We start from the raw sequence: 20,261 nt of genomic DNA, 5'->3' as shown, positions 1-20,261 counted from the left end.
GATCTCGCAGACAATACCGTCGTGTCTGCCGTGCATGCGCATATCCTCCTTAGTATAGTGGCCAGTATCCCCGCCTGTCACGCGGGAGACCGGGGTTCGATTGCCGAACGGGGAGCAGTAATTTTTTAGTTACCATAGAGGGGAAATTGAACCTGCACTGCTATACCAATCGGCAAAATAATCTTCGTTCTCTCCATCTCCTCCAGAGTAAGCTAATAGAATGGGAAAACTCTAGCGCCAGGTGTCTTTGTTTTTTTTCCTCTCCCACTGAAACAGTCATGTCAAGCTAGAGTTGTGATCTCGAAGACAATACCGTCGTGTCTGCCGTGCATGCGCATATCCTCGTTAGTATAGTTGTCAGTATCCCCGCCTGTCACGCGGGAGACCGGGGTTTGATTCCCCGACGGGGAGCAGTAATCTTTTAGTTACCATAGGGTGGAAATTCAACCTGCACTAATATACCATTCGGCAAAATAATCTTCGTTTTCTCCATCTCCTCCAGAGTAAGCTATTATATTGGGGAAGCTCTAGCGCCAGGTGTCTGTTTTTTTTTCTTTCCCACTGAAACAGTCGTGTCAAGCTAGAGTGTTGATCTCGCAGACAAAACCGTCGTGTCTGCCGTCGTGCGCATATCCTCGTTAGTATAGTGGTCAGTATCCCTGCCTGTCACGCAGAAGACCGGGGTTTAATTCCCCGACGGGGAGCAGTAATTTTTTAGTTACCATAGGGCGGAAATTCAACCTGCACTAATATATCATTCGGCAAAATAATCTTCGTTTTCTCCATCTCCTCCAGAGTAAGCTAATATAATGGGGAAGCTCTAGCGCCAGGTGTTCTTTTTTTTCTGTCCCACTGAAACAGTCATGTCAAGCTAGAGTTGTGATCTCGCTGACAACACCGTCGTGTCAGCCGTGCATGCGCATATCCTCGTTAGTATAGTTGTCAGTATCCCCGCCTGTCACGCGGGAGACCGGGGTTCGATTCCCCGACGGGGAGCAGTAATTTTTTAGTTACCATAGGGTGGAAATTCAACCTGCACTAATATATCATTCGGCAAAATAATCTTCGTTTTCTCCATCTCCCCCGGAGTAAGCTAATATAATGAGGAAGCTCTAGCGCAAGGAGTGTTTTTTCTGTCCCACTGAAAAAGTCATGTCAAGCGAGAGTTGGGATCTCGCTGACAACACCGTCGTGTCTGCCGTGCATGCGCATATCCTCGTTAGTATAGTGGTTAGTATCCCCGCCTGTCACGCGGGAGACCGGGGTTCGATTGCCGAACGGGGAGCAGTAATTTTTTAGTTACCATAGAGGGGAAATTGAACCTGCATTGCTATACTAATCGGCAAAATAATCTTCATTCTCTCCATCTCCTCCAGAGTAAGCTAATATAATGGGGAAACTCTAGCGCCAGGTGTCTTTGTTTTTTTTCTTCTCCCACTGAAACAGTCATGTCAAGCTGGAGTTGTGATCTCGCTGACAACACCGTCGTGTCTTGCGTGCATACACATGTCCTCGTTAGTATAGTGGTCAGTATCCCCGCCTGTCACGCGGGAGACCGGGGTTTGATTCCCCGACGGGGAGCAGTAATTTTTTAGTTACCAAAGGGTGGAAATTGAACCTGCACTGCTATACCATTCGGCAAAATAATCTTCGTTTTCTCCATCTCCTCCAGAGTAAGCTAACATAATGTGGAAGCTCTAGCGCCAGGTGTCTTTGTTTTTTTTCCTCTCCCACTGAAACAGTCATTTCAAGCTAGAGTTGTGATCTCGCAGACAATACCGTCGTGTCTGCCGTGCATGCGCATATCCTCGTTAGTATAGTGGTCAGTATCCCCGCCTGTCACGCGGGAGACCGGGGTTCGATTCCCCGACGGGGAGCAGTAATCTTTTAGTTACCATAGGGTGGAAATTCAACCTGCACTAATATACCATTCGGCAAAATAATCTTCGTTTACTCCATCTCCTCCAGAGTAAGCTAATATAATGGAGAAGCTCTAGTTCCAGGTGTCTGTTTTTTTTCTCTCCCACTGAAACAGTCGTGTCAAGCAAGAGTGTTGATCTCGCAGACAACACCGTCTAGTCTGCCGTCCTGGGCATATCCTCGTTAGTATAGTGGTCAGTATCCCTGCCTGTCACGCGGGAGACCGGGGTTTAATTCCCCGACGGGGAGCAGTGATTTTTTAGTTGCCATAGGGTGGAAATTGAACCTGCACTGCTATACCAATCGGCAAAATAATCCTCGTTCTCTCCATCTCCTCCAGAGTAAGCTAATATAATGGGGAAGCTCTAGCGCCAGGTGTTCTTTTTTCTGTCCCACTGAAACAGTCACTTCAAGCTAGAGTTGTGATCTCGCAGACAATACCGTCGTGTCTGCCGTGCATGCGCATATCCTCCTTAGTATAGTGGCCAGTATCCCCGCCTGTCACGCGGGAGACCGGGGTTTAATTCCCCGACGGGGAGCAGTAATCTTTTAGTTACCATAGGGTGGAAATTCAACCTGCACTAATATACCATTCGGCAAAATAATCTTCGTTTACTCCATCTCCTCCAGAGTAAGCTAATATAATGGAGAAGCTCTAGTTCCAGGTTTCTGTTTTTTTTCTCTCCCACTGAAACAGTCGTGTCAAGCAAGAGTGCTGATCTCACAGACAACACCGTCGTGTCTGCCGTCATGCGCATATCCTCGTTAGTATAGTGGTCAGTATCCCTGCCTGTCACGCGGGAGACCGGGGTTTAATTCCCCGACGGGGTGCAGTAATTTTTTAGTTACCATAGGGTGGAAATTGAACTTGCACTGCTATACCAATCGGCAAAATAATCTTCGTTCTCTCCATCTTCTCCAGAGTAAGCTAATAGAATGGGAAAACTCTAGCGCCAGGTGTCTTTGTTTTTTTTCCTCTCCCACTGAAACAGTCATGTCAAGCTAGAGTTGTGATCTCGCTGACAACACCATCGTGTCTGCCGTGCATGCGCAAATCCTCGTTAGTATAGTTGTCAGTATCCCCGCCTGTCACGCGGGAGACCGGGGTTCGATTCCCCGACGGGGAGCAGTAATTTTTAAGTTACCATAGTGTGGAAATTCAACCTGCACTAGATATCATTCGGCAAAATAATCTTTGTTTTCTCCATCTCCCCCAGAGTAAGCTAATATAATGGGGAAGCTCTAGCGCCAGGTGTTTTTTTTTCTGTCCCACTGAAAAAGTCATGTCTAGCTAGAGTTGTGATCTCGCTGACAGCACCGTCGTGTCTGCCGTGCATGCGCATATTTTCGTTAGTATAGTGGTCAGTATCCCCGCCTGTCACGCGGGAGACCGGGGTTCGATTCCCCGACGGGGAGCAGTAATCTTTTAGTTACCATAGGGTGGAAATTCAACCTGCACTAATATATCATTCGGAAAAATAATCTTCGTTTTCTCCATCTCCCTCGGAGTAAGCTAATATAATGGGGAAGCTCTAGCGCCAGGTGTTTTTTTTCTGTCCCACTGAAAAAGTCATGTCAAGCGAGAGTTGTGATCTCGCTGACAAAACCGTCGTGTCTGCCGTGCATGCGCATATCCTCGTTAGTAGAGTGGTCAGTATCCCCGCCTGTCACGCGGGAGACCGGGGTTCGATTGCCGAACGGGGAGCAGTAATTTTTTAGTTACCATGGAGTGGAAATTGAACCTGCACTGCTATACCAATCGGCAAAATAATCTTCGTTCTCTCCATCTCCTCCAGAGTAAGCTAATATAATGGGGAAACTCTAGCGCCAGGTGTTTTTGTTTTTTTTCTTCTCCCACTGAAACAGTCATGTCAAGCTAGAGTTGTGATCTCGCTGACAACACCGTCGTGTCTTCCGTGCATACACATGTCCTCGTTAGTATAGTGGTCAGTATCCCCGCCTGTCACGCGGGAGACCGGGGTTCGATTCCCCGACGGGGAGCAGTAATTTTTTAGTTACCAAAGGGTGGAAATTGAACCTGCACTGCTATACCATTCGGCAAAATAATCTTCGTTTTCTCCATCTCCTCCAGAGTAAGCTAACATAATGTGGAAGCTCTAGCGCCAGGTGTCTTTGTTTTTTTTCCTCTCCCACTGAAACAGTCATTTCAAGCTAGAGTTGTGATCTCGCAGACAATACCGTCGTGTCTGCCGTGCATGCGCATATCCTCGTTAGTATAGTGGTCAGTATCCCCGCCTGTCACGCGGGAGACCGGGGTTCGATTCCCCGACGGGGAGCAGTAATCTTTTAGTTACCATAGGGTGGAAATTCAACCTGCACTAATATACCATTCGGCAAAATAATCTTCGTTTACTCCATCTCCTCCAGAGTAAGCTAATATAATGGAGAAGCTCTAGTTCCAGGTGTCTGTTTTTTTTCTCTCCCACTGAAACAGTCGTGTCAAGCAAGAGTGTTGATCTCGCAGACAACACCGTCTAGTCTGCCGTCCTGCGCATATCCTCGTTAGTATAGTGGTCAGTATCCCTGCCTGTCACGCGGGAGACCGGGGTTTAATTCGCCGACGGGGAGCAGTGGTTTTTTAGTTGCCATAGGGTGGAATTGAACCTGTACTGCTATACCAATCGGCAAAATTATCTTCGTTCTCTCCATCTCCTCCAGAGTAAGCTAATATAATGGGAAAACTCTAGCGCCAGGTGTCTTTGTTTTTTCCCTCTCCCACTGAAACAGTCATGTCAAGCTAGAGTTGTGATCTCGCTGACAACACCGTCGTGTCTTCCGTGCATACACATATCCTCGTTAGTATAGTGGTCAGTATCCCCGCCTGTCACGCGGGAGACCGGGGTTTGATTCCCCGACAGGGAGCAGTAATTTTTTAGTTACCATAGGGTGGAAATTCAACCTGCACTTATATACCATTCGGCAAAATAATCTTCGTTTTCTCCATCTCCTCCAGAGTAAGCTATTATATTGGGGAAGCTCTAGCGCCATGTGTCTGTTTTTTTTTTCTTTCCCACTGAAACAGTCGTGTCAAGCTAGAGTGTTGATCTCGCAGACAAAACCGTCGTGTCTGCCGTCGTGCGCATATCCTCGTTAGTATAGTGGTCAGTATCCCTGCCTGTCACGCAGAAAACCGGGGTTTAATTCCCCGACGGGGAGCAGTAATTTTTTAGTTACCATAGGGCGGAAATTCAACCTGCACTAATATATCATTCGGCAAAATAATCTTCGTTTTCTCCATCTCCTCCAGAGTAAGCTAATATATTGGGGAAGCTCTAGCGCCAGGTGTTCTTTTTTTCTGTCCCACTGAAACAGTCATGTCAAGCTAGAGTTGTGATCTCGCAGACAATACCGTCGTGTCTGCCGTGCATGCGCATATCCTCCTTAGTATAGTGGCCAGTATCCCCGCCTGTCACGCGGGAGACCGGGGTTCGATTGCCGAACGGGGAGCAGTAATTTTTTAGTTACCATAGAGGGGAAATTGAACCTGCACTGCTATACCAATCGGCAAAATAATCTTCGTTCTCTCCATCTCCTACAGAGTAAGCTAATATAATGGGAAAACTCTAGCGCCAGGTGTCTGTTTTTTTTCCTCTCCCACTGAAACAGTCATGTCAAGCTAGAGTTGTGATCTCGCTGACAACACCGTCGTGTCAGCCGTGCATGCGCATATTCTCGTTAGTATAGTTGTCAGTATCCCCGCCTGTCACGCGGGAGACCGGTGTTCGATTTCCCGACAGGGAGCAGTAATTTTTTAGTTACCATAGGGTGGAAATTCAACCTGCACTAATATATCATTCGGCAAAATAATCTTCGTTTTCACCATCTCCTCCGGAGTAAGCTAATATAATGGGGAAGCTCTAGCGCAAGGTGTTTTTTTTTCTGTCCCATTGAAAAAGTCATGTCAAGCGAGAGTTGGGATCTCGCTGACAACACCGTCGTGTCTTCCGTGCATGCGCATATCCTCGTTAGTATAGTGGTCAGTATCCCCGCCTGTCACGCGGGAGACCGGGGTTCGATTGCCGAACGGGGAGCAGTAATTTTTTAGTTACCATAGAGGGGAAATTGAACCTGCACTGCTATACCAATCGGCAAAATAATCTTCGTTCTCTCCATCTCCTACAGAGTAAGCTAATATAATGGGGAAACTCTAGCGCCAGGTGTCTTTGTTTTTTTACTCTCCCACTGAAACAGTCATGTCAAGCTAGAGTTGTGATCTCGCAGACAATACCGTCGAGTCTGCCGTCGATGCGCATATCCTCGTTAGTATAGTGGTCAGTATCCCCGCCTGTCACGCGGGAGACCGGGGTTCGATTCCCCGACGGGGAGCAGTAATCTTTTAGTTACCATAGGGTGGAAATTCAACCTGCACTAATATACCATTCGGCAAAATAATCTTCCTTTACTCCATCTCCTCCAGAGTAAGCTAATATAATGGAGAAGCTCTAGTTCCAGGTTTCTGTTTTTTTCTCTCCCACTGAAACAGTCGTGTCAAGCAAGAGTATTGATCTCGCAGACAACACCGTCGTGTCTGCCGTCATGCGAATATCCTCGTTAGTATAGTGGTCAGTATCCCTGCCTGTCACGCGGGAGACCGGGGTTTAATTCCCCGACGGGGAGCAGTAATTTTTTAGTTACCATAGGGTGGAAATTGAACTTGCACTGCTATACCAATCGGCAAAATAATCTTCGTTCTCTCCATCTCCTTCAGAGTAAGCTAATAGAATGGGAAAACTCTAGCGCCAGGTGTCTTTGTTTTTTTCCTCTCCCACTGAAACAGTCATGTCAAGCTAGAGTTGTGATCTCGCTGACAACACCGTCGTGTCTGCCGTGCATGCGCAAATCCTCGTTAGTATAGTTCTCAGTATCCCCGCCTGTCACGCGGGAGACCGGGGTTCGATTCCCCGACGGGGAGCAGTAATCTTTTAGTTACCATAGGGTGGAAATTCAACCTGCACTAATATACCATTCGGCAAAATAATCTTCGTTTACTCCATCTCCTCCAGAGTAAGCTAATATAATGGAAAAGCTCTAGTTCCAGGTGTCTGTTTTTTTTCTCTCCCACTGAAACAGTCGTGTCAAGCAAGAGTGTTGATCTCGCAGACAACACCGTCTAGTCTGCCGTCCTGCGCATATCCTCGTTAATATAGTGGTCAGTATCCCTGCGTGTCACGCGGGAGACCGGGGTTTAATTCCCCGACGGGGAGCAGTGATTTTTTAGTTGCCATAGGGTGGAAATTGAACCTGCACTGCTATACCAATCGGCAAAATAATCCTCGTTCTCTCCATCTCCTCCCGAGTAAGCTAATATAATGGGAAAACTCTAGCGCCAGGTGTCTTTGCTTTTCCCTCTCCCACTGAAACAGTCATGTCAAGCTAGAGTTGTGATCTCGCTGACAACACCGTCGTGTCTTCCGTGCATACACATATCCTCGTTAGTATAGTGGTCAGTATCCCCGCCTGTCACGCGGGAGACCGGGGTTTAATTCCCCGACAGGGAGCAGTAATTTTTTAGTTACCATAGGGTGGAAATTCAACCTGCACTAATATATCATTCGGCAAAATAATCTTCGTTTTCTCCATCTCCTCCAGAGTAAGCTAATATAATGGGGAAGCTCTAGCGCCAGGTGTTCTTTTTTTCTGTCCCACTGAAACAGTCACTTCAAGCTAGAGTTGTGATCTCGCAGACAATACCGTCGTGTCTGCCGTGCATGCGCATATCCTCCTTAGTATAGTGGCCAGTATCCCCGCCTGTCACGCGGGAGACCGGGGTTTATTTCCCCGACGGGGAGCAGTAATTTTTTAGTTACCATAGGGAAGAAATTCAACCTGCACTAATATATCATTCGGCAAAATAATCTTCGTTTTCTCCATCTCCTCCAGAGTAAGCTAATATAATGGGGAAGCTCTAGCGCCAGGTGTTCTTTTTTTCTGTCCCACTGAAACAGTCATGTCAAGCTAGAGTTGTGATCTCGCTGAACACACCGTCGTGTCGGCCGTGCATGCGCATATCCTCGTTAGTATAGTTGTCAGTATCCCCGCCTGTCACGCGGGAGACCGGGGTTCGATTCCCCGATGGGGAGCAGCAATTTTTAAGTTACCATAGTGTGGAAATTCAACCTGCACTAATATATCATTCGGCAAAATAATCTTCGTTTTCTCCATCTCCCCCAGAGTAAGCTAATATAATGGGGAAGCTCTAGCGCCAGGTGTTCTTTTTTTCTGTCCCACTGAAAGAGTCATGTCAAGCTAGAGTTGTGATCTCGCTGACAACACCGTCGTGTCAGCCGTGCATGCGCATATCCTCGTTAGTATAGTTGTCAGTATCCCCGCCTGTCACGCGGGAGACCGGGGTTCGATTCCCCGACGGGGAGCAGTAATTGTTTAGTTACCATACGGTGGAAATACAACCTGCACTAATACATCATTCGGCAAAATAATCTTCGTTTTCTCCATCTCCCCCGGAGTAAGCTAATATAAAGGGGAAGCTCTAGCGCAAGGTGTTTTTTTTTCTGTCCCACTGAAAAAGTCATGTCAAGCGAGAGTTGGGATCTCGCTGACAACACCGTCGTGTCTGCCGTGCATGCGCATATCCTGGTTAGTATAGTGGTCAGTATCCCCGCCTGTCACGCGGGAGACCGGGGTTTAATTCCCCGACGGGGAGCAGCAATTTTTTAGTTACCATAGGGTGGAAATTGAACTGGCACTGCTATACCAATCGGCAAAATAATCTTCGTTCTCTCCATCTCCTCCAGAGTAAGCTAATAGAATGGGAAAACTCTAGCGCCAGGTGTCTTTGTTTTTTTTCCTCTCCCACTGAAACAGTCATGTCAAGCTAGAGTTGTGATTTCGCAGACAGCACCGTCGTGTCTGCCGTGCATGCGCATATCCTCGTTAGTATAGTGGTCAGTATCCCCGCCTGTCACGTGGGAGACCGGGGTTCGATTCCCCGATGGGCAGCATTAATTTTTTAGTTTCCATAGGTTGGAAATTGACCGGCACTGCTATACCATTCTGCAAAATAATCTTCGTTCTCTCCATCTCCTCCAGAGTAAGCTAATATAATGTGGAAGCTCTAGCGCCAGGTGTCTGTTTTTTTTTCTTTCCCACTGAAACAGTCGTGTCAAGCTAGAGTGTTGATCTCGCAGACAAAACCGTCGTGTCTGCCGTGCATGCGCATATCCTGGTTAGTATAGTGGTCAGTATCCCCGCCTGTCACGCGGGAGACCGGGGTTTAATTCCCCGACGGGGAGCAGCAATTTTTTAGTTACCATAGGGCGGAAATTGAACTGGCACTGCTATACCAATCGGCAAAATAATCTTCGTTCTCTCCATCTCCTCCAGAGTAAGCTAATAGAATGGGAAAACTCTAGCGCCAGGTGTCTTTGTTTTTTTTCCTCTCCCACTGAAACAGTCATGTCAAGCTAGAGTTGTGATCTCGAAGACAATACCGTCGTGTCTGCCGTGCATGCGCATATCCTCGTTAGTATAGTTGTCAGTATCCCCGCCTGTCACGCGGGAGACCGGGGTTTGATTCCCCGACGGGGAGCAGTAATCTTTTAGTTACCATAGGGTGGAAATTCAACCTGCACTAATATACCATTCGGCAAAATAATCTTCGTTTTCTCCATCTCCTCCAGAGTAAGCTATTATATTGGGGAAGCTCTAGCGCCAGGTGTCTGTTTTTTTTTCTTTCCCACTGAAACAGTCGTGTCAAGCTAGAGTGTTGATCTCGCAGACAAAACCGTCGTGTCTGCCGTCGTGCGCATATCCTCGTTAGTATAGTGGTCAGTATCCCTGCCTGTCACGCAGAAGACCGGGGTTTAATTCCCCGACGGGGAGCAGTAATTTTTTAGTTACCATAGGGCGGAAATTCAACCTGCACTAATATATCATTCGGCAAAATAATCTTCGTTTTCTCCATCTCCTCCAGAGTAAGCTAATATAATGGGGAAGCTCTAGCGCCAGGTGTTCTTTTTTTTCTGTCCCACTGAAACAGTCATGTCAAGCTAGAGTTGTGATCTCGCTGACAACACCGTCGTGTCAGCCGTGCATGCGCATATCCTCGTTAGTATAGTTGTCAGTATCCCCGCCTGTCACGCGGGAGACCGGGGTTCGATTCCCCGACGGGGAGCAGTAATTTTTTAGTTACCATAGGGTGGAAATTCAACCTGCACTAATATATCATTCGGCAAAATAATCTTCGTTTTCTCCATCTCCCCCGGAGTAAGCTAATATAATGAGGAAGCTCTAGCGCAAGGAGTGTTTTTTCTGTCCCACTGAAAAAGTCATGTCAAGCGAGAGTTGGGATCTCGCTGACAACACCGTCGTGTCTGCCGTGCATGCGCATATCCTCGTTAGTATAGTGGTTAGTATCCCCGCCTGTCACGCGGGAGACCGGGGTTCGATTGCCGAACGGGGAGCAGTAATTTTTTAGTTACCATAGAGGGGAAATTGAACCTGCATTGCTATACTAATCGGCAAAATAATCTTCATTCTCTCCATCTCCTCCAGAGTAAGCTAATATAATGGGGAAACTCTAGCGCCAGGTGTCTTTGTTTTTTTTCCTCTCCCACTGAAACAGTCATGTCAAGCTAGAGTTGTGATCTCGCAGACAATACCGTCGAGTCTGCCGTCGATGCGCATATCCTCGTTAGTATAGTGGTCAGTATCCCCGCCTGTCACGCGGGAGACCGGGGTTCGATTCCCCGACGGGGAGCAGTAATCTTTTAGTTACCATAGGGTGGAAATTCAACCTGCACTAATATACCATTCAGCAAAATAATCTTCGTTTACTCCATCTCCTCCAGAGTAAGCTAATATAATGGAGAAGCTCTAGTTCCAGGTGTCTGTTTTTTTCTCTCCCACTGAAACAGTCGTGTCAAGCAAGAGTGTTGATCTCGCAGACAACACCGTCTAGTCTGCCGTCCTGCGCATATCCTCGTTAGTATAGTGGTCAGTATCCCTGCCTGTCACGCGGGAGACCGGGGTTTAATTCCCCGACGGGGAGCAGTGATTTTTTAGTTGCGATAGGGTGGATATTGAACCTGTACTGCTATACCAATCGGCAAAATAATCTTCGTTCTCTTCATCTCCTCCAGAGTAAGCTAATATAATGGGAAAACTCTAGCGCCAGGTGTCTTTGTTTTTTCCCTCTCCCACTGAAACAGTCATGTCAAGCTAGAGTATTGATCTCGCTGACGACACCGTCGTGTCTTCCGTGCATACACATATCCTCGTTAGTATAGTGGTCAGTATCCCCGCCTGTCACGCGGGAGACCGGGGTTTAATTCCCCGACAGGGAGCAGTAATTTTTTAGTTACCATAGGGTGGAAATTCAACCTGCACTAATATACCATTCGGCAAAATAATCTTCGTTTTCTCCATCTCTTCCAGAGTAAGCTATTATATTGGGGAAGCTCTAGCGCCAGGTGTCTGTTTTTTTTCTTTCCCACTGAAACAGTCGTGTCAAGCTAGAGTGTTGATCTCGCAGACAAAACCGTCGTGTCTGCCGTCGTGCGCATATCCTCGTTAGTATAGTGGTCAGTATCCCTGCCTGTCACGCAGAAGACCGGGGTTTAATTCCCCGACGGGGAGCAGTAATTTTTTAGTTACCATAGGGCGGAAATTCAACCTGCACCAATATATCATTCGGCAAAATAATCTTCGTTTTCTCCATCTCCTCCAGAGTAAGCTAATATAATGGGGAAGCTCTAGCGCCAGGTGTTCTTTTTTTCTGTCCCACTGAAACAGTCATGTCAAGCTAGAGTTGTGATCTCGTTGACAACACCGTCGTGTCAGCCGTGCATGCGCATATCCTCGTTAGTATAGTGGTCAGTATCCCCGCCTGTCACGCGGGAGACCGGGGTTCGATTGCCGAACGGGGAGCAGTAATTTTTTAGTTACCATAGATGGGAAATTGAACCTGCACTGCTATACCAATCGGCAAAATAATCTTCGTTCTCTCCATCTCCTACAGAGTAAGCTAATATAATGGGGAAACTCTAGCGCCAGGTGTCTTTGTTTTTTTTCCTCTCCCACTGAAACAGTCATGTCAAGCTAGAGTTGTGATCTCGCTGACAACACCGTCGTGTCGGCCGTGCATGCGCATAACCTCGTTAGTATAGTTGTCAGTATCCCCGCCTGTCACGCGGGAGACCGGGGTTCGATTCCCCGACGGGGAGCAGTAATTTTTAAGTTACCATAGTGTGGAAATTCAACCTGCACTAATATATCATTCGGCAAAATAATCTTCGTTTTCTCCATCTCCCCCAGAGTAAGCTAATATAATGGGGAATCTCTAGCGCCAGGTGTTCTTTTTTTTCTGTCCCACTGAAACAGTCATGTCAAGCTAGAGTTGTGATCTTGCTGACAACACCGTCGTGTCAGCCATGCATGCGCATGTCCTCGTTAGTATAGTTGTCAGTATCCCCGCCTGTCACGCGGGAGACCGGGGTTCGATTTCCCGACGGGGAGCATTAATTTTTTAGTTACCATAGGGTGGAAATTCAACCTGCACTAATATATCATTCGGCAAAATAATCTTCGTTTTCTCCATCTCCTCCGGAGTAAGCTAATATAATGGGGAAGCTCTAGCGCAAGGTGTTTTTTCTTTCCCATTGAAAAAGTCATGTCAAGCGAGAGTTGGGATCTCGCTGACAACACCATCGTGTCTGCCGTGCATGCGCATATCCTCGTTAGTATAGTGGTCAGTATCCCCGCCTGTCACGCGGGAGACCGGGGTTCGATTGCCGAACGGGGAGCAGTAATTTTTTAGTTACCATAGAGGGGAAATTGAACCTGCACTGCTATTCCAATCGGCAAAATAATCTTCGTTCTCTCCATCTCCTACAGAGTAAGCTAATATAATGGGGACACTCTAGCGCCAGGTGTCTTTGTTTTTTTTCCTCTCCCACTGAAACAGTCATGTCAAGCTAGAGTTGTGATCTCGCAGACAATACCGTCGAGTCTGCCGTCGATGCGCATATCGTCGTTAGTATAGTGGTCAGTATCCCCGCCTGTCACGCGGGAGACCGGGGTTCGATTCCCCGACGGGGAGCAGTAATCTTTTAGTTACCATAGGGTAGAAATTCAACCTGCACTAATATACCATTCGGCAAAATAATCTTCGTTTACTCCATCTCCTCCAGAGTAAGCTAATATAATGGAGAAGCTCTAGTTCCAGGTTTCTGTTTTTTTTTCTCTCCCACTGAAACAGTCGTGTCAAGCAAGAGTATTGATCTCGCAGACAACACCGTCGTGTCTGCCGTCATGCGAATATCCTCGTTAGTATAGTGGTCAGAATCCCTGCCTGTCACGCGGGAGACCGGGGTTTAATTCCCCGACGGGGAGCAGTAATTGTTTAGTTACCATAGGGTGGAAATTGAACTTGCACTGCTATACCAATCGGCAAAATAATCTTCGTTCTCTCCATCTCCTCCAGAGTAAGCTAATAGAATGGGAAAACTCTAGCGCCAGGTGTCTTTGTTTTTTTTCCTCTCCCACTGAAACAGTCATGTCAAGCTAGAGTTGTGATCTCGCTGACAACACCGTCGTGTCTGCCGTGCATGCGCAAATCCTCGTTAGTATAGTTCTCAGTATCCCCGCCTGTCACGCGGGAGACCGGGGTTCGATTCCCCGACGGGGAGCAGTAATCTTTTAGTTACCATAGGGTGGAAATTCAACCTGCACTAATATACCATTCGGCAAAATAATCTTCGTTTACTCCATCTCCTCCAGAGTAAGCTAATATAATGGAAAAGCTCTAGTTCCAGGTGTCTGTTTTTTTTCTCTCCCACTGAAACAGTCGTGTCAAGCAAGAGTGTTGATCTCGCAGACAACACCGTCTAGTCTGCCGTCCTGCGCATATCCTCGTTAGTATAGTGGTCAGTATCCCTGCCTGTCACGCGGGAGACCGGGGTTTAATTCCCCGACGGGGAGCAGTGATTTTTTAGTTGCCATAGGGTGGAAATTGAACCTGCACTGCTATACCAATCGGCAAAATAATCCTCGTTCTCTCCATCTCCTCCAGAGTAAGCTAATATAATGGGAAAACTCTAGCGCCAGGTGTCTTTGTTTTTTCCCTCTCCCACTGAAACAGTCATGTCAAGCTAGAGTTGTGATCTCGCTGACAACACCGTCGTGTCTTCCGTGCATACACATATCCTCGTTAGTATAGTGGTCAGTATCCCCGCCTGTCACGCGGGAGACCGGGGTTTAATTCCCCGACAGGGAGCAGTAATTTTTTAGTTACCATAGGGTGGAAATTCAACCTGCACTAATATATCATTCGGCAAAATAATCTTCGTTTTCTCCATCTCCTCCAGAGTAAGCTAATATAATGGGGAAGCTCTAGCGCCAGGTGTTCTTTTTTTCTGTCCCACTGAAACAGTCACTTCAAGCTAGAGTTGTGATCTCGCTGACAATACCGTCGTGTCTGCCGTGCATGCGCATATCCTCCTTAGTATAGTGGCCAGTATCCCCGCCTGTCACGCGGGAGACCGGGGTTTATTTCCCCGACGGGGAGCAGTAATTTTTTAGTTACCATAGGGAAGAAATTCAACCTGCACTAATATATCATTCGGCAAAATAATCTTCGTTTTCTCCATCTCCTCCAGAGTAAGCTAATGTAATGGGGAAGCTGTAGCGCCAGGTGTTCTTTTTTTCTGTCCCACTGAAACAGTCATGTCAAGCTAGAGTTGTGATCTCGCTGAACACACCGTCGTGTCGGCCGTGCATGCGCATATCCTCGTTAGTATAGTTGTCAGTATCCCCGCCTGTCACGCGGGAGACCGGGGTTCGATTCCCCGACGGGGAGCAGTAATTTTTAAGTTACCATAGTGTGGAAATTCAACCTGCACTAATATATCATTCGGCAAAATAATCTTCGTTTTCTCCATCTCCCCCAGAGTAAGCTAATATAATGGGGAAGCTCTAGCGCCAGGTGTTCTTTTTTTCTGTCCCACTGAAACAGTCATGTCAAGCTAGAGTTGTGATCTCGCTGACAACACCGTCGTGTCAGCCGTGCATGCGCATATCCTCGTTAGTATAGTTGTCAGTATCCCCGCCTGTCATGCGGGAGACCGGGGTTTGATTCCCCGACGGGGAGCAGTAATTGTTTAGTTACCATAGGGTGGAAATTCAACCTGCACTAATATTGCCGCCAGCACGTAGTGGGTTGGCAGCAAGAGCGGCTCTAAATCTGGAGGAAAGAAGAAGATCGCGTTCTTCTCTGCTCGAGAGCCAGCCCCGACTGACGCATCGTCCTAGAGCTAGCCACCCGGTTGTTCAATAAATCCCCCCAGTACTTGTGATTCATCGTGACAAACTGGTGGAAGGTGCGGGGTAGCCTCACGGATGCTGCAGACCCCCCCAGGAAGCCGTAATACGAGTCCAGTGCCAGTCAACACTCCCGTGCATCGGACCAGCCGCCGAATCAGGGGATTGCCTCCGGAAGTCAACGATACTGCTCCCACCACATCAACAAACATGACCAGCACTTCGGTACAAACCTTGGCAACCGGAACGGGAATCACGTCGCCGAACCGCTATACGTTGGAAAGCCCACGGGCACCGCCGACGTTCCATGGTACGGAGCACGAAGACGTTGAGGACTGGTTGGCGGACTTCGAGCGCGTAGCCAACTTGAATCAGTGGGACGACGCGGCGAAACTGGGTCGTGTCTACTTCTATCTCGAAGACGGGGCTCGCACGTGGTATCAGAATCGGGAGGAGCAGCTGACGACGTGGCCCGAATTCTGTCGTAGACTTCTGCAGACATATGCCAGCACTGACCGCCAAGAAAGAGCTGAACGAGCTATTCTTGCTCGCGTCCAGTCGCCAAACGAAACTGTGACCGCGTACGTCGAAGACATGACGCGCCTCTTCCGACGGGCCGATTCGAGAATGACTGAGGACAAGAAGTTGCGTCACTTGATGCGCGGTGTCAAGGACCAGCTTTTTGCCGGCCTCGTGCGAAGTCCTCCGAAGACGGTCGCGGAGTTCTTGTCCGAGGCCGTGACAATGGAAAAAATGCTGCAGCAGCGATCCAACCAATACGACAGGAGAGTCAGTGGCATGTCTACTGCCGACATTTTCACCGCCACTAGAACCAACAACGACTGTCTACGTGAACTCATCCGTGATGTAGTACGTGAAGAGTTACAAAAGGCTGGTGTAACACCTCATCCTACAGTCAACTCTATTGCGACTGTGATCAAGGATGAGCTGCACCAGGCCCTCCGGGACACCTTGCCTCGTGATACAGCTGTGCCAGCTCCTGCTGAATACCGCCGTGAGACAACCTACGCGGAAGCCTTGAAACGCCCTGCTGCAACGCCGCCATTATTCGTCCATCCTGTTCCTGCTGCTTCACTACAGTCAGCGCAGCACATACCGTACTACGAAGGCACGTACACGCCACCGCCCCTGCCCTTTGTCCCTGGTGCTTCTGTCGCCCATCGTTCAGTGCAACCAGTTCAGTACATCGACGATCGGCGCACGTCTCCTCGTAAGTCTGATGTTTGGCGCACACCTGATCGCCGGCCTCTGTGCTTTCACTGCGGAGAAGCTGATCACTTGTACCGCCAGTGCCCATATCGCCGTCTTGGGCTTCGCGGCTTCTCTGCGTACTCGCCGCCACCCCGTTTCGGTCAGAGACCACGCGACATCCAAAACTACCTCTCCCAGCAGCATGCACCACCATCTGCCGGGCGCCAGTCGCGCTCGCCATCACCGAGGCGATTTTCATCAACGCCCCAGCGGTATTCTACCGCACGATCTCCCAGCCCCCGCCGGGAAAACTAGCCGAAGCGACCTCTGGGGGCGGGGTCGCTGAACGTCGAAGCGCTGAAGACCTCCTATTGACGCAGAACAATACAGAAACTGGTCCGACATCACCTGCTGCTGCAAAGGATAGCCGGCTTTCACTCGACATAGCAGTAACAATTGATGGTTGTGTAGTTAATGCGTTAGTGGACACCGGCGCAGACTATTCCATACTGAGCGGGAAACTGACAACGCAGCTGAAAAAAGTAATCACACCATGGCATAACTCGCAGATTCGGACAGCTGGTGGCCATGTCGTTACTCCACTGGGTGCCTGCACAACTAGAGTACAGATTCAAGGGTACACATTCGTAGCAAGCTGCCTTGTTCTACGTGAATGCTCCCGTGACGTCATTCTGGGAGTTGATTTTCTACAGGAAAATGGAGCTATCATTGATCTGCAAGAGCGCCGCGTCACGTTCTCAGCCAAGCGAGCAATCAACGTGCAGGATGACGGAATGCGTGTCGACGTACTCCGTATTTCTGAACAGAGCGTGACGCTTCCTCCCCGAGCCAGTGTTCTAGTCGACGTAACATGCTGTGGTTTGAGCGTTGGCGATGTGGTGGCCGAGACAAATTTAGAACACCTCTTGCAGCAAGGCATATGTGTAGCGAGAAGTGTAATACACGTTCGCGACGGCCGATCTGAATTGCTCATTACCAACTTTAGCAATGAGCATCGACACCTTTTCCGTGGCACTTCGATAGCGTTTGCCCACGAAGTAGCAAACGTAACCAACTGTCTCACGTCAGAAGTAGTGGATAACGCAGACACATCAATGAGCAACATTGACATCAATCCTGATCTGTCCACCGATAACCAGACTGCGCTGCGAGCGCTCTTGTTCGAGTACAGGTCTTGCTTCGCAAGTTGCTCGAAGATCCGCCAGACGTCCATCACTCAACACAGGATCATCACGTACGAGGACGCACGCCCAATACACCAGCACCCCTACCGCGTGTCGGCTAAAGAACGTGAAGCGATACGTACGCAAGTTCGCGAGATGCTTGACGATGGCGTTATCGAACCATCCAACAGCCCGTGGTCATCTCCAGTCGTGCTTGTCAAAAAGAAGGACGGGTCGCTACGCTTCTGCGTCGATTACCGAAAGCTTAACAACGTGACCAAAAAGGATGTGTACCCGCTACCGCGTATCGACGATTCGCTAGATAGACTTCGTCATGCCCATTATTTCACTTCTCTCGATCTCAAAAGCGGGTACTGGCAAATCGAGGTAGATCAGCGAGACCGCGAAAAGACAGCCTTCGTGACTCCAGACGGCCTATACCAATTTCGAGTACTCCCTTTCGGCTTGTGTTCAGTGCCGGCGACTTTCCAGCGAATGATGGACACTGTCCTCACAGGGCTGAAGTGGCAGACTTGTCTTGTCTACCTTGACGATGTGGTGGTCTTCTCTGCCACGTTCGAGCAGCACCTTCAGCGCCTGCGCAGCGTGCTGGAGGCTATCCGATCGGCGGACCTCACACTAAAGCCACAGAAGTGCCACTTCGGCTATAAAGAACTGAAGTTTCTTGGACATGTAGTTAGCGCCGAAGGAATCCGTCCCGATCCGGACAAGCTTGCCGCTGTTGCCGAATTACCAGCTCCTGTCGATAAGAAAGCCGTCCGGCGCTTCCTTGGTTTGTGCGCCTACTATCGCCGATTCATTCATGGCTTTTCACAGATAGCAGAACCTCTGACTCGTCTCACAAGAGACGACACACCGTTTGTCTGGGAAAACGAGCAACAAGCAGCTTTTGATGAGCTGCGACAGCGCATGCAATCAGCGCCCGTTCTCGCTCATTTCGACGATGATGCTGACACGGAGGTCCATACCGACGCTAGTAACATTGGGCTCGGTGCAGTGCTCGTTCAGCGTCAAGAAGACATCGAAAGAGTGATAGCCTACGCCAGCCGCTCGCTATCGCGTGCTGAGGCGAATTATTCCACTACGGAGAAAGAGTGCCTCGCAGTCGTGTGGGCAATCACCAAGTTCCGCCCGTACCTTTATGGTCGTCCCTTCAAGATAGTGACGGACCACCACGCCCTCTGCTGGTTGGCAAGCCTGCGCGACCCTTCAGGACGGCTAGCACGGTGGAGCTTGCGGCTGCAGGAATTTGACGTCACCATCGTCCATAAGTCCGGCCGTAAGCATGAAGACGCTGACACACTGTCACGCGCGCCCCTTCATGTCGGCAGTCAGGAAGCAGAGGAAGACGAAGGCTTCCTGGGCGCCATTAGCTCATCAGACTTGAGTAAACGGCAGCGGGATGACGCAGAGATTCGTCCGATCATCGATCATTTAGAGGGCCAGGACACAGTCATACCACGTCATTTATTCCGCTCGTTGCCGTCGTTCTGCCTTCGAGATGGTGTGCTGTACAAGAAGAACGCTCGTTCGAACAACCGTGCCTACCTCCTGGTGGTTCCTCGAGACATGCGAGACGACGTCCTCTTCGCTTGCCATGACGAACCCACATCCGGTCATCTGGGCTACTCACGAACACTTGCCAGAGTGAGTGAGAGGTACTATTGGCCAGGACTTTCGGCAAGCGTCAAGAAGTACGTCAAGAGCTGTCGGGAATGTCAGCGCCGAAAGCAACCATCTGTTAAGCCAGCTGGTTTGCTTCAGCCCATTGAAGCACCCTGCACGCCGTTCGACCAAGTCGGCATGGACATTCTCGGGCCTTTTCCTATGTCTGCGGACAACAACAAATGGGTGATCGTCGCGACCGACTATTTGACACGCTACGCTGAAACCCAGGCGATCCCACGAGCCACGGCTTCTGAGGTAGCACAATTTTTCATGCGCCACATCGTGTTACGACATGGTGCTCCTTCCAGTGTAATAACGGACAGAGGGACGGCATTCACGGCGCAGCTTACGGACGAAGTTTTCAAACTGAGCAACACCAGACACCGAAGGACAACTGCGTACCACCCGCAAACCAACGGACTTACTGAACGACTGAATAAGACCCTCGCAGACATGATCTCAATGTACATCGACGTACAGCACAAAACATGGGACCGGATCTTGCCTTACGTGACCTTCGCGTACAATACCGCCGTGCAAGAGACCACGCGATTCACGCCATTTCGACTTCTCTACGGCCGCGAAGTGCAGACCATGCTAGACTCAATGCTACCGTGTCAGGACGAAGACGAGTTGGCAACAGACGCCGAAGAATTCGCAGAGCGTGCCGAGGAAGCCCGGCAGCTCGCGCGACTGCACATCGGCCAGCAACAGCAGGCAGACGCACGACGCTATAATACCCGCCACAGAGAAGTGTTTTACAGCCCCGGAGATCAAGTTTGGGTGTGGACGCCCGTCCGCCGCCGTGGCCTTAGTGAAAAGTTGCTGAGCCGGTACGTTGGCCCATATAAAGTGTTACGCCGCGTCAGTGACGTGAACTACGAAGTGGTTCCGGACTCAACACCCCATGCACGGAGCAGGACACGGCTGATGCCGGACGTCGTTCATGTGTTGCGCATG

General features: G+C 49.2%; 18 non-coding genes across 18 annotated transcripts; all 18 read left to right on the top strand.

Annotated features, from left to right (window-relative positions):
* Positions 1 to 924: 924 nt before the first annotated feature.
* Positions 925 to 996, top strand: TRNAD-GUC (transfer RNA aspartic acid (anticodon GUC)). The gene has a single exon. It is a non-coding gene; the product is annotated as a tRNA-Asp (tRNA).
* Positions 997 to 1,509: 513 nt separating this feature from the next.
* TRNAD-GUC (transfer RNA aspartic acid (anticodon GUC)) lies at positions 1,510 to 1,581 on the top strand. Its single transcript has one exon. It is a non-coding gene; the product is annotated as a tRNA-Asp (tRNA).
* A 224-nt stretch (positions 1,582 to 1,805) lies between these two features.
* On the top strand, positions 1,806 to 1,877 carry TRNAD-GUC (transfer RNA aspartic acid (anticodon GUC)). The gene has a single exon. It is a non-coding gene; the product is annotated as a tRNA-Asp (tRNA).
* Positions 1,878 to 2,097: 220 nt separating this feature from the next.
* TRNAD-GUC (transfer RNA aspartic acid (anticodon GUC)) lies at positions 2,098 to 2,169 on the top strand. The gene has a single exon. It is a non-coding gene; the product is annotated as a tRNA-Asp (tRNA).
* Positions 2,170 to 2,975: 806 nt separating this feature from the next.
* TRNAD-GUC (transfer RNA aspartic acid (anticodon GUC)) lies at positions 2,976 to 3,047 on the top strand. The gene has a single exon. It is a non-coding gene; the product is annotated as a tRNA-Asp (tRNA).
* Positions 3,048 to 3,264: 217 nt separating this feature from the next.
* TRNAD-GUC (transfer RNA aspartic acid (anticodon GUC)) lies at positions 3,265 to 3,336 on the top strand. Its single transcript has one exon. It is a non-coding gene; the product is annotated as a tRNA-Asp (tRNA).
* A 513-nt stretch (positions 3,337 to 3,849) lies between these two features.
* TRNAD-GUC (transfer RNA aspartic acid (anticodon GUC)) lies at positions 3,850 to 3,921 on the top strand. The gene has a single exon. It is a non-coding gene; the product is annotated as a tRNA-Asp (tRNA).
* A 224-nt stretch (positions 3,922 to 4,145) lies between these two features.
* On the top strand, positions 4,146 to 4,217 carry TRNAD-GUC (transfer RNA aspartic acid (anticodon GUC)). The gene has a single exon. It is a non-coding gene; the product is annotated as a tRNA-Asp (tRNA).
* A 1,978-nt stretch (positions 4,218 to 6,195) lies between these two features.
* TRNAD-GUC (transfer RNA aspartic acid (anticodon GUC)) lies at positions 6,196 to 6,267 on the top strand. The gene has a single exon. It is a non-coding gene; the product is annotated as a tRNA-Asp (tRNA).
* A 219-nt stretch (positions 6,268 to 6,486) lies between these two features.
* Positions 6,487 to 6,558, top strand: TRNAD-GUC (transfer RNA aspartic acid (anticodon GUC)). The gene has a single exon. It is a non-coding gene; the product is annotated as a tRNA-Asp (tRNA).
* A 1,391-nt stretch (positions 6,559 to 7,949) lies between these two features.
* Positions 7,950 to 8,021, top strand: TRNAD-GUC (transfer RNA aspartic acid (anticodon GUC)). The gene has a single exon. It is a non-coding gene; the product is annotated as a tRNA-Asp (tRNA).
* A 219-nt stretch (positions 8,022 to 8,240) lies between these two features.
* TRNAD-GUC (transfer RNA aspartic acid (anticodon GUC)) lies at positions 8,241 to 8,312 on the top strand. The gene has a single exon. It is a non-coding gene; the product is annotated as a tRNA-Asp (tRNA).
* Positions 8,313 to 10,000: 1,688 nt separating this feature from the next.
* On the top strand, positions 10,001 to 10,072 carry TRNAD-GUC (transfer RNA aspartic acid (anticodon GUC)). The gene has a single exon. It is a non-coding gene; the product is annotated as a tRNA-Asp (tRNA).
* Positions 10,073 to 10,585: 513 nt separating this feature from the next.
* TRNAD-GUC (transfer RNA aspartic acid (anticodon GUC)) lies at positions 10,586 to 10,657 on the top strand. The gene has a single exon. It is a non-coding gene; the product is annotated as a tRNA-Asp (tRNA).
* A 219-nt stretch (positions 10,658 to 10,876) lies between these two features.
* TRNAD-GUC (transfer RNA aspartic acid (anticodon GUC)) lies at positions 10,877 to 10,948 on the top strand. The gene has a single exon. It is a non-coding gene; the product is annotated as a tRNA-Asp (tRNA).
* Positions 10,949 to 12,925: 1,977 nt separating this feature from the next.
* On the top strand, positions 12,926 to 12,997 carry TRNAD-GUC (transfer RNA aspartic acid (anticodon GUC)). Its single transcript has one exon. It is a non-coding gene; the product is annotated as a tRNA-Asp (tRNA).
* An 809-nt stretch (positions 12,998 to 13,806) lies between these two features.
* Positions 13,807 to 13,878, top strand: TRNAD-GUC (transfer RNA aspartic acid (anticodon GUC)). The gene has a single exon. It is a non-coding gene; the product is annotated as a tRNA-Asp (tRNA).
* Positions 13,879 to 14,683: 805 nt separating this feature from the next.
* Positions 14,684 to 14,755, top strand: TRNAD-GUC (transfer RNA aspartic acid (anticodon GUC)). Its single transcript has one exon. It is a non-coding gene; the product is annotated as a tRNA-Asp (tRNA).
* The last annotated feature ends 5,506 nt before the right edge of the window (positions 14,756 to 20,261 follow it).

This window comes from Rhipicephalus microplus, chromosome 9 (genome assembly GCF_043290135.1).
Source record: "Rhipicephalus microplus isolate Deutch F79 chromosome 9, USDA_Rmic, whole genome shotgun sequence".
Classification (NCBI taxonomy): Eukaryota; Metazoa; Arthropoda; class Arachnida; order Ixodida; family Ixodidae; genus Rhipicephalus; species Rhipicephalus microplus.
This window is presented reverse-complemented; position numbering and strand designations above follow the sequence as displayed.